The 12,298-nt window shown below is 41.7% G+C and overlaps 1 protein-coding gene across 7 annotated transcripts in view; it reads left to right on the top strand.

The window, feature by feature from the left end:
- Positions 1-12,298, top strand: part of LOC131250935 (transcription termination factor MTERF9, chloroplastic-like) — a 55,693-nt gene that overhangs the window by 14,016 nt on the left and 29,379 nt on the right. The gene's annotated exons all lie outside the window — the stretch shown is intronic.

Below are 12,298 nucleotides of genomic sequence, written 5' to 3'. Positions count from 1 at the left end.
TAACATTAACCCTAAGGCCCACCCTAGCCATGACCCCTTCAAAACGTTTTCTAGCTCCTCCGCCAATATTTATTATATTAATTAATTGCTTGATTAAGTGGCTGGTTGTTTTCTCCAGAGAAAATTACCACTGTAGAGCCCATCTTTTATCCAGCGTCTTTTACGAAAGATCCAAAACTAACCTTCCCAACTTATACCTTGCACGTATGGACAGAGCATTTGAAGATGGAAATACTGCTTTTCAAAGTGATTTTTTCGTCTCTATAGACCTATGGCTATGGATTATAACCATAGCTAGGACTATACACGAACCGGGCTAGCCCGGTTAACTATCTCGACTTGGCTTGAAAAAGCTCGACTCGGCTTGACCCGGAACCGAGTTCGGTCCGGGATGGGCCATTTTCTTCAGCTCGAAACTGAGCTCAAGCCGAGTTCGAATAAGTCCCAGTTTGGCCCAACTCGACCTTTATCCTTTATGGTATATATATATATATATATATATATATATATATATATATATATATATATATATATATATATGGGAAAAGGTACTATGCACTCGACCTCACGATAAGCTCCTGTGAGGTCGAGCTGTGTGGGCCCCACCGTGATGCGTGCCGATCATCAACACCGTGCATTTGATGGGTACCCTCTAAATTATGGGATATGCCAAAAATCAGCCGTATACGGAACTCAGGTGGGCCATACCATCTAAAATCATGTGAAACACCGTTAAAACATATAAAAGCACTTGGTGGGGCCCACCTGAGTTTTGAATGCTGCTGAAACTTGGTCTGAACCCTCATGCAAGTGTGACACACATAATGGATGGGCTGGATTTGCAAACCACATCTCGGTGGGCCCAAAAAACTGATTATGAATGTTTTAATGGTGCACGACTCCTCCCCACTTACGTATGTGGTGTGGCCCATACAAGTCACGATTGACTTGATTTTTGAGACCTAGGCCCACGATGGAATGGTGCATCGGGATGGGTTAGATGTTCAAAACGCATCACGATAGGTGTAAGACCGTATCTGGTTAAATCTTGTTAGTCGAATCCGCGATCCTTCTGTCGAATTTCGCAACTGTGACGTATAATCGGCGTTTGCGCGTGACCCTAAGTCATATTTTGTAGATTTGAGTCGGCTTAAATCAAGACTTGTACCATTGCGACCGCACGGTCGCCGTGTCGCACTGATCCGATACCCTGGCAGGAAGATGTGAGCCGGCGTTTATTTCGAAGAAAATGTCGCGCATTTACAATCTTAATAGAATCTCTACAATATGTCAAATCAATCCCATCAATCAATCCATCAATCAATCACATCATGTCAAGTACACATCACCTTTCACCCCATCCCCAAGCAACCACCAAGTCAACTCTCTCTCACCCTCTCTCTTACACACCCATACATGTCAAGTACAACATCACCTCACCCATCACTCACATCCATCACTCTCTCTCCTTACATCCCATCTCCCTCTCTCATTTCTCAACTCAATCCCAAGCAACAAGAGAGCTCACGTCCAAGCTTTCTTCCATGTGAGAGAGTGCATGTGTGTGGCCCACTTTCCCATCCCAAATCCTTCATCCTAGCCATTCACTTCTCATCTTCCACCATTAAAGTGAAGCTTAAGGAGATCGGCATTCCAACAGACCGAGAAGATCGACCAGTGGGTGCTTCTATAGGCTAGATTTTCCATGTTCTTATGATGGGCCAAGTGAGGCCTACTGATCAATGGTATGGATCTCACTTTGGACCGTAGGTGTGGTCGATGGCCCACCTTGATGCTCATGATCATTCTATGATAGAGTCATTCTCCATGGACCCCATCATGATGTTTATTTTCTTGCTTAAATAGGGTCATCTAAACCTTTCATTTTGGTGGAGAAAGGATCTCCACCATTGATTTTCAATTTGATGGGCCCACGTGCAATGGGACCCACTTGATGTATGATCGATTTCAAGGGAGGGCCCATAGTGTCGGGGTCCCTCCATCATGCGTGTCCCACTCTATTTCTCTCTCTCTCTCTCTCTCTCTCTCTCTCTCTCTCTCTCTCTCTCTCTCTCTCTCTCTCTCTCTCTCTCTCTCTCTCTCTCTCTTCCTTTTTGTGATGAAATGGTTGTGTGGCCTGCTTGGATGCACCCCACCATGAGGCATGTGTTGGATCCAAGTCATTTGTAGGTGAGGCCCGCTTTATATGTATTGTATACACACTATCTATCATTTGGTGGCCCACCTGAGCAGGGCCCACCTTATATTTATGTGTTGTGCCAAGCCGTCCAGCATCTCTAGACGCTGGACGTGAACTGTATATATATAAAAAAAAAGATTCCTTTTAGATTTTGGGGTGGGCCACTCATTCAGGCCCCACCTTGATATATAAATTCAATCCATGTGGTCCATCCCTTTCCTAAGACTATTGTAGGCGTTGAGCCGAAAAATGGGGCTAATCCAACTTTCCGGCAGGCCATGCTTCAGAAAAACAGTGATTTTCACTGTTTAAATCCACTTACAATTTTCTACATGCCGAAAGATGCCCAATATTGGGCTTGATAGATTTGTTATGGTCTATAGAGACCAATGGGTGGGGTGGATTTGCTTGATGCAGGCCCCACGAGTGAAAAACCATGAAAAAACAAGGTTTTTTAAAAAAATAAAAAAATAAAACCAATAGCAGCATTGCTGCTGCTGCTGTGTCAAAGGCGCCTGCGCCTGCGCTTGCGCCAACGGCGATGGGGTAGTAGGCAAGACCCACAGCTCCAGATGTGGGCCCCACCATGATGTATATTTGTCATCCAACCCGCTCATATGGTGGGCCACTTCCAACAGTGGTCCCCCTCCAAATTTCAGCCACATCCAAGACTCAGGTGGCCCACATCATGGGAAACAGTGGGATTGAATGTCTGCCCTTGAAACTCCTTTTCTGGGCCACAGAAGTTTTGGATCAAGACGAAATTTGTTCTCCCTTTTCACCCAGGTACGTGTGACCTTATGAACGGATCGGATGGCATATAAGCATTATGGTGGGCCCCACATGGGACCCACAGTGATGCATGTGCTTTATTGCCACCGTCCACGCAGACAGTGGATCCCACGGTAATGTATGTGTTTTATTCAAACCGTCCAGCCATTTTGCTGGCCGCTTGATGGATAGTGGACCCCATCATGATGCATGTGTTGCATCCAAGCCTCCCAACCATTTGGAAAGCTCATTTTTTGGGCATGAGCTGAAGAATGAGGCAGATTTAGGATCAAGTGGACCACATTGCAAATAGTAGTGGGGATTGAGTCCCTGCCATTGAAATCCTTTGTTGTCACAAAAGTTTGGATTAATAGGAAATGTGTTTTCCTCTTAATCCAGGTTTGTGTGACCTTATGACCGGATTGGATAGAAAATAAATGTTAGGGTGGGCTTTGGGAACCTTAATGGTGGAAAAATCACTATCTCCACTTATATTTGGGTGTGGCCCATTTGGTATGCATGGGGCCCAATTGGTGTGGTCCATTTGAGATACATAAAGCCCATGTGATTAGGCCCATTTTGATGTATTCTAAGGCCCATGGGTTATGGCCCATTGCAATGTACATAAGGCCCGTTGGTGAGGCCCATTAATGCGGCCCATTTGATGAATGTAAGGCCCATGTGATACGGCCCATTTGATGTATCTAAGGCCCATGGGTCGAGGCCCAATGGGTTGTCCTTAGGGTCCATTGCAATGCGTGATTTCTCCATGGTTTGTGGCAGGCTATGCCTTGGGAGCAATGTTGGTTTGACGTCCACATTGCAAGTATAATGTTGGTTAAATGTCCGCATTACGACTCTCCCTAGGGCCCATTGATAGGCCGTACTTGTTGTGTGTAGGCCGTCTAGGCCCATCTGCATTGTAAGGATAATTCATCACTTTATAACATGCTTAGTATAGCTCCATGATACATGCCCATACGCATCATATGTATGCTTGATATGAGGAATGTTTGATCATAGCATAAGCCGTTGGGCTGAGGCATTTACGGGACTCCTTATGAGACGGAGTGCCCCACATGAGCGCGTGGTACGCGCGAGATTGATGCAAGACTGACGGTGTGACTCATGCATTCCGCATATGTGTGACTTGATCACTTCACGCCCTAGCGACATCAGAGCCGTGGCCTCCATAGGCACATCGTGGATGGTCGTATGGGATACCGAAAATATTGGCTCTAGCATTGTGGGCACTTAGGATGTCCTTGGGTGAAAGTCTCAGAACCTTTTTGGTACCAGGAGATGCTCCAACGTCTACACCGAGTGGATACATGAGCGCCGAGTGCCGAATACCGTGAGCGGAGTCTCCCACCGTGTCGTGGTGGATTGGAAGAGGGTGTGGCCTTATCCGCCCGAGTGAGGGAGTTTGACCGGCTCGTAAATGAGTCCGCTATCGAGGAGCCGGGTAGGTATTGGTAGACTCGGTTAGGCGGATAGTGAGGTTTATTCCACTTGCTCGACTGTGCGGCTAGGGAGGAGGCAATCTGTGTGGAGTGTATTAGACCCCAGTGATATCCAGAGAAGAACCATACTGATATGTGTACTTGATGAGGATTGGCATGCTTGCTTTGCATCTCACATATGACATTTGGTTACATAGGCCTCGCATTGCATGGCCTTGGTATGGCCGATGGTATTCATGTCTTGCATCATATAGCTTTGGTACAGCTGATAACATTCATGGACTTACCGCATATTTCCGGATTACTCTAATATTGTACACTTGGCGCTTGCCTTGCGCACACACTTACACCACCCTCTAAGCTTTTGTAAGCTTATGCACGATTGTTGGTTGCAGGTGTCGTTGGACAACAACAGCGTTGAGGTAGGAGCGTGTACCTGATCATTTTGGAGCTTTTTGATCACCTTATATTTCCCTTTCCGCATTGTACTTAAAACTTTTTGATATGTTGGATATGTGGTGGTGTTATTTTGTGACTTGGTTATGCTTGTGGTTATGCTCCATTACAAAAAAAAAATTATATTGAAAATCCTCCTTTGAGGATCTTAGGATCGAAATCTGGCATATGGGTGCCGAGAGTCGAGAATAGGGCACTACGGAGGCTGTCGGCGCCGGATTCGGCATCTGACTGATGGGGTAGATGTTCGAAACGCATCACGGTGGGGCCCACACGGCTCGACCTCATGGGACGGACTCGTGAGGTCGAGCGCATAGTACCTTTTCCATATATATATATATATATATATATATATATATAATGTTTTAAAAAACCCTAAATCCCCAATCCCTTTCCCCTTTTGAGAAGTCGCCCGACCCCACCAAACCCTCTCCCCTGCTCCCTCTCTCCCTGTCTGACCCAGCAAACCTCTCTCTCTCTCTCTCTCTCTCTCTCTCTCTCTCTCTCTCTCTCTCTCCTTCATTTCTTCTCCACCGCAAGCATTCCTGTGCCCCTCTCGGCTCTCACCTCTCTCTCTCTCTCTCTCTCTCTCTCTCTCTCTCTCTCTCTTCCAACTAGCAGGCAGCGACGTCCGACAAGCATTCCTGTGCCCCTCTCGGCTCTCACCTCTCTCTCTCTCTCTCTCTCTCTCTCTCTCTCTCTCTCTCTCTCTCTCTCTCTCTCTCTCTCTCGTCCGACCAACAGAGGCCCTCCACCTCTCTCTACTCGTCTTTGCTCGTCCGTCCGTCCAACCACCAGAGGACCTCCGCCTCTCTGCTCGTCTCGCCACCCAACCAACAAAGGCTTGCTCGTCCGTCCGTCCAACCACTATGATTTCTCTCTCTCTTTCAGTGTATTGATTTGTGGAATGTGGAATGTGGATTTACTGTTTCATTTTTTCTTTTTCTTTTTTTTTTGGATGGTAGGGATCTCATAAACATGGTATTCTAAACCATTGATTTGATGGGCCTCCACTCATAAATCATCGATTTGATGGGCCTCCATTCATAAATCCTAAAAATTTATGATTGGGTCAGGTGTGCAGCTTTGAACCATAGCTTGAAGCCAATTAAATTAATCTCTGGGTTGATATCAAAGCCCTGGTTCAGACCTCAGGTCAAGCCTGATTGAGCTAACCGAAAAGAGAGAGAGAGAGAGAGAGAGAGAGAGAGAGAGAGAGAGAGAGATTAAGGAATTGTGTTGGCAATGGATATTCATTTACACAGATTATTTTATATTTTTTATCTAAGAAAAGCATACACGAAAAATGAGATTCTTACCCAATTCAAAATATTTTACTCGATCATTTGATTACCCAACTTGGAAGCAGGTTGGAGACTCATATAACCATGCCTATATCCCATTATCCAAATCATAGGAGAGCATTTTCATAATATACTCAACTAATAATATCTCTTTTTCAAAATCTTAAATACTAATGCATGATATATTAAATTCTACGGGTTTAATTCTTGACATGGATGTGGATGATTATGTTGATAAGGTCAATGTTGCTATTATTGGCATTATCTTTCATTAAAGCTACTAAGTTTTTATTTAATTGCTTTAGGTTTTATATATTATTAGTTAATTACCATATGAAAATTACTTATTTTTCTATTTTAGCAACTGTTTTAAACTTTACTAAGTGCCTGACTTTTCTTTCTTTTTTTTTTTTAATAAAAAAAAAAAAAAAAAAACTTTTTCAAGTAGCTAGATACTAGTCAGATATCCAATTACCTAATTATCCGACTGCTTTAGATGATATTCGTATCTAACTTAAACTACACTTGTTTAGATGGGATTGGAATTTATATCTGTATTGGATGTCTAAGTCGAATGTTGAAAATGCATATGGTAAAATCTGTCTATATCTTATCCCTTTAAAGCCTTAAGCTTTTAGCATCTTGCTTTTATTTATATGGGTTGCATAACCTACACTCTTTAATAAAATGGGGTGTGGATTTCCTTTAACCATGGATCTCCTTTGTAAGTCATAATGTAATGTTTGTATGAAGGACTCAATTTTGTACACCTGGCACCTGTGTACATGATCTAATCACTTGATGGGCCCCAATCTAGATGGACCTGAGTCAAATATCACATAGATTAGAATATCTTGACCATTCATTTGGAGACTTGACGAAAGTAAATATGATTAAGAAAACAGTTGGCAGACCGTCTGCTTATATATTTTCTGGCAATAAGTTTCCTACAGCAAATATGTTTCTTCTAGCTGTGTGGAAGATCAAGGATGCCCTGAAGAAAGCTGCTAATGACGGTTCATTTTTTCTACAACTCATGACAGGTGGATTGCAAATGAAGTTCGATAAGTACTGGGATGATTGTCATGTGATAATGTCTTTAGCTGTTGTTCTTGATCCTCGGTGCAAAATGAGTCATGTTAAGTACATCTTCATGAGGATTTATCCTAATGAAAAGGCAATATCTGAAACCTCGAAGATTCGTGACGCAATCGAAGCATTATACAAGACGTACATAACCACAGTGTCCACACCAAGTACTTCTGAAATTAGATCGCATGTTGCTTCAGGCTTCGATGATAATTACATGTCTTTTTTAGCAAAAGAAAATACAGACATAGAAACGAAAGAATCAGAGTTAGACATGTATCTCAAAGAGTCAGTCGTACTACGGTAGGATTCAGAGTTCAATGTTTTAGAGTGGTGGAAAATGAGAGTTAGTAAAGAAAAAATCTTACACTATCAACGATGGCACATGATATTTTGTTAGTTCTTATTTCAACCGTGGCATCGAAATCTACTTTTAGCACATGGAGTAGGGTCGTGAGCAAGACTAGAAGTTCCCTTGCACCAGATACAGTGAAAACATTAATTTATATACAAGATTGGTTGCGTCTGAGTCTAGGAGTTATGATCTTAATGAGGAAGAGGAGGAGAATGTGTATCAAGCCGCAACACATGAAACAACAGTGACATGATTACATGAATGAAGTTAGATTAATATTTCTTGTTAATTTATTTGAATTTGCAAATGCTGTGATGGGTACTCTTTTATTTTATTTTTATGTTATGTTGATGGATGTTACGCGCGCTGCGCAATGCATTAATGACTCTTTTTTATCCATAAATTGCTTTTATTTTATGTCGGTATTTTATTATTGCTAAAAAGCCTAAAATACTTTTCCAACATAATATGTAGATATGTTTTTAAGTGAACCATCGATTGACGTTTGGGACTATGATTCCTTAGTCCATTCTCCAAAGTCTGGAAAGTTGAAGATTTTGTATAATTTATGTGGAGCCAAGTTTGTTAACAAAATTAATCGGCTCAAATTACATTTATCCTGTCAGGGTGAAGATGTAAAACTGTGTCCTAAAGCCTCAAAAGAAATTCAAGTTCTTTTTCAAGCAGTTCTTGATTCAAACAAAAGAGCTTCCACTCCCCGATCCAAACTTTCTGAGGTAGAGAAGGAAGCTAAATTATTAGTATTAAAAGAAGAATAATTCCAATCAGCCTTAAAGCGCAGTATGGAAGAGGCTTCTAGACATCAGCGATGTCCTCTAAGACCACATAATGTTGAAGTAGGTTCAAGCTGCACGGGTCAAAAGAAGAATAGTAAGAATTCAGCTAAGTTTCTCTTCAGTCTGAGTGCGTTTTACAGGATGTTGGGAACTACGTATAAATCTTCTTACAAAAAAAAGTTTGAAAAATCTAATTCAGACTATACAAAAGAAGGGGATAAAAAGCTATCTCCACCTTCTGAAAAGAGAGAGAGACAGAGAGAGAGAGAGGTGAATGAGTACGTATATGAAGATTTAGATAGTAGCTCGGACTCAGCAGATGAATCTCCTCGACAGTAGTCAGTAGTGTATTCAGTTTGTATTTGATGTTTTATTTTATACTTTGTCAAATGTATGTAAATGAAGTAAAATTTTATATATATATATATATATATATATATATATCGGAAAAGGTACTATGCGCTCGACCTCACGAGTCCGTCCCATGAGGTCGAACTGTGTGGGCCCCACCGTGATGATTTTCGAACATCTACCCCATCAGTCAGATGCACCATTCCATCGTGGGCCTAGGTCTCAAAAATCAAGTCAATCCGTGACTTGTGTGGGCCACACCACATACAGAAGTGGGGAGGGGCCGTGCACCATTAAAACATTCATAATCACTTTTTGGGCCCACCGAGATGTGGTTTGCAAATCCAGCCCATCCATTATGTGTGTCCCACTTGGATGAGGGTTCAGACCAAGTTTCAGCAGCATTCAAACCTCAGGTGGGCCCCACCAAGTGCTTTTTATATGTTTTAACGGTGTCTTCACGTGATTTTAGATGGTATGGCCGACCTGAGTTCCATATACAACTGATTTTTGGGATATCCCATAATTTAGAGGGGACCCTTCAAATGCACGGTGTTGATGGTCGACACGCATCACGGTGGGGCCCACACAGCTCGACCTCACGGGAGCTTATCGTGAGGTCGAGCGCATAGTACCTTTTCCCTATATATATATATATATATATATATATATATATATAATATTTGAGACTGAGAAGTAAGAATGCCACCCAACCATAAACCATAAAACTCTCTCTCTCTCTCTCTCTCTCTCTCTCTCTCTCTCTCTCTCTCTCTCTCTCTCTCGTCCTTTTGGTATTGGGAAGCAGAGGAAATGGTGGATATCGCGTCTTTCTCCATTGCAAGGCCAAGGAAGGATGGAACTTGCACCCACAGGTGTCATAGATTTACAGCAATCCAAGCTGTCCAAATTGTGGGTCCCTTTGTAGATGGAGCAAAGTCCAAAAATCACATAAATTGAAAGGTCGTAACCATTTAAGTTTGACGATTGAAACATTTTAACCATTCATTTGATAGCTGCTGACTGGATAGCCTAGATAGTTTGACATGTTTCAAGTTATTCACCGTCCGTAATGAAACGTATAACTTGAACGACCTATATTCACCCAAATACAAAAAGGAATTATAATGTCCTGAGTAGTTAGATTTTTTATGGAGTCTATAGTTCAACTATCTAAACCGTTGATTGAGGGCTTTGTAATGGGACGTGGATTACCTGTCAAAGTCCTTCCCATGAACTTGCTGTAAGGTCCGAAACTAGCCCGAACTCGGCCCAAACTCGCCTGATTGTTGATCAGGCCGAGTTCGAGCTGGACATGTTGGCCCGGTGACCAAACCGGGCCGGGTTCTGGCTGGTAATCGGGCCCGGCCAGGTTGAGCCCAGTTCGACTCGGTTCGGCCCGATGTACACCCCTAACCATAACCATAGGCAGCGAAAGTAGGGATATTTTCGTCCTCAAATGCTCTACTCGTACATGCAAGGTCTAAGTTGGAAAGATAAGTTTTAGATCCTTCATAAAAGATGCTGGATAAAAGGCGGGATTTACGGTGATAATTTTCTCTTTTCTCCGGGAAGGTAGAGAGTGACACTTACCTCTCATTTTTTTCAAAAGGCCTACCATGATGTATATGTGAGATCCAATTCGACGATTAGATGTGTAATTCCATAGTTGGGCTAAAGGAAAAAAATTAGCCTAAAATGTGATTCAGGTAGGCCACACCAATGGAAACATTTGGAAGAGAGATGTCAACTCTTTATGTTTACCGGGCTTGCCATGATGAAAATAAGGAATCCACTCCATCCGTTAGATTGATCCACACCAAAATGTAAATATGGATCCCAAAATTCAGGTCCATAAGTGATTCAAGTGGGCCACACCAAGAGAGAGTTTGGAAGGTGAACCTTTCCTGTACATAGTTTTCAATTATAATGGTCCACCTAAACCACATATGGGGATATTTTTTTAGACTGGGTTCTAACAAGGGGTGACACACCTGATGGTCAACGTAGACTACACGTTAACATCACAATGGGACCCACCGAAGCTCTGCCCCTTTTTTCAAACGCACTTTAAATAAGTCTCTCAGGGAGCATTTATTACCTTGATTAATAGGAATGACCGGAACTAGTTGGACCGTAGCCCAAACGATAGTGTCAAGCTAAGCTAGGTCCAATGATAAGTGGTCCAGCCCATTCCCTTAGCTCAATTCATTCTTTAAGTAGGACACCATTAAGATGGTTTAAATACACTTCTTAGTAGTTCTCTAGATATTCAAACGGTTTATATGCAGGATTTATGTGGATGGAGGATATGTCAAGAAAAAAAGAATTCTGCACTTGGGCCTTTTAAGCACTTTATTTTTTAATTTTTTTAATTTTCTTATAGGGATGGCCTTATATCCAACCTCTAGAGCCCAGTTATTTTCAGCTCATTAAAGATAGGACCATCTTAAGGAATTAAGGCTGGGCTATGGCCTTCTCCTCATTTGTTTTGATTTGAATATGGTATGAACTTAGAGGTAAAAGTGCATTTAATTTAGAATCATCTCTACCTGAATGAACCTTAACATATATGGCCAACTAAAAATTATAGAATCATTTAAAGATTGAAAGTTGTAAGATTTTCTAACTTAAGTAACTCATGTGGTTGTTTTGCAACTGTAAATTCTGAGTAAGGGCATCGCTTACAGAAAAGAAAGAGGTTAGTCACTCTTTTTCACTCGTGCGATGCCCAATTTCTATTCTACGAGACTTTATGACTTTTTAGGGGGTTTAATAGAGTTTCGGCATTACTACATCCAGCCGCACTTCATAAATGTTTAAGATTATGAGCATGCAAAAGAAAAAAGAATTTAAAAAAAAAAAAAAAAACCTGAAACTTAGCCTTAGCCTTAGCCTTATTTGGTAGGATTTAGGATCTTGGATATACAGAGTAAAGTAAAAAAGGAAAGATAGATGAGAAATAGTTGCAAAATAAAATAAAAGAAGGTAAGTGTGTTTTTTGTGTCTGAATATTTAGACTAGAATGTAAGTTAATTTGAAATGTAAGAAGAAAAATGGGATATGTAATATCCTTTTGTGCAAAAGGGATGGTCAGATATCCTCAATTTCAAACATAGTCTTAATTTTGCTGGCTTTCTCTAAGGAGTTGGTTTTTTTGTAATTGGTTTCATATCGAGCAGGATTTAGGCACAAGTGTGATAGCATTTTAAATCATCGGCTAATGATTGGTTGAAGGTGAACACTTGGCAAAAAGTTGTCATGCAAGATCTTTTGAAAGCACTGAGATCTTCGACCGGAGTCAAGGGAGTGCCAACCTGCCAGGTGGCAGTTGGCTAGTAGTTGTCCGACAGTCCACATGGCATTATAAAATGGATCTCTTGACACATGTAGAAGCAAGAAATGGAGAGTAGGGACGATGATATTACCATAAGCACACCACTACCTATAGTTTTATTTTGTCAATCTAGTCCATTGGTTACATTTGGGAAGTACTGGGAACTCTAAATGTG

The sequence above is a fragment of the Magnolia sinica genome, chromosome 7 (assembly GCF_029962835.1).
Source record: "Magnolia sinica isolate HGM2019 chromosome 7, MsV1, whole genome shotgun sequence".
NCBI classification, from domain to species: Eukaryota; Viridiplantae; Streptophyta; class Magnoliopsida; order Magnoliales; family Magnoliaceae; genus Magnolia; species Magnolia sinica.
This window is presented reverse-complemented; position numbering and strand designations above follow the sequence as displayed.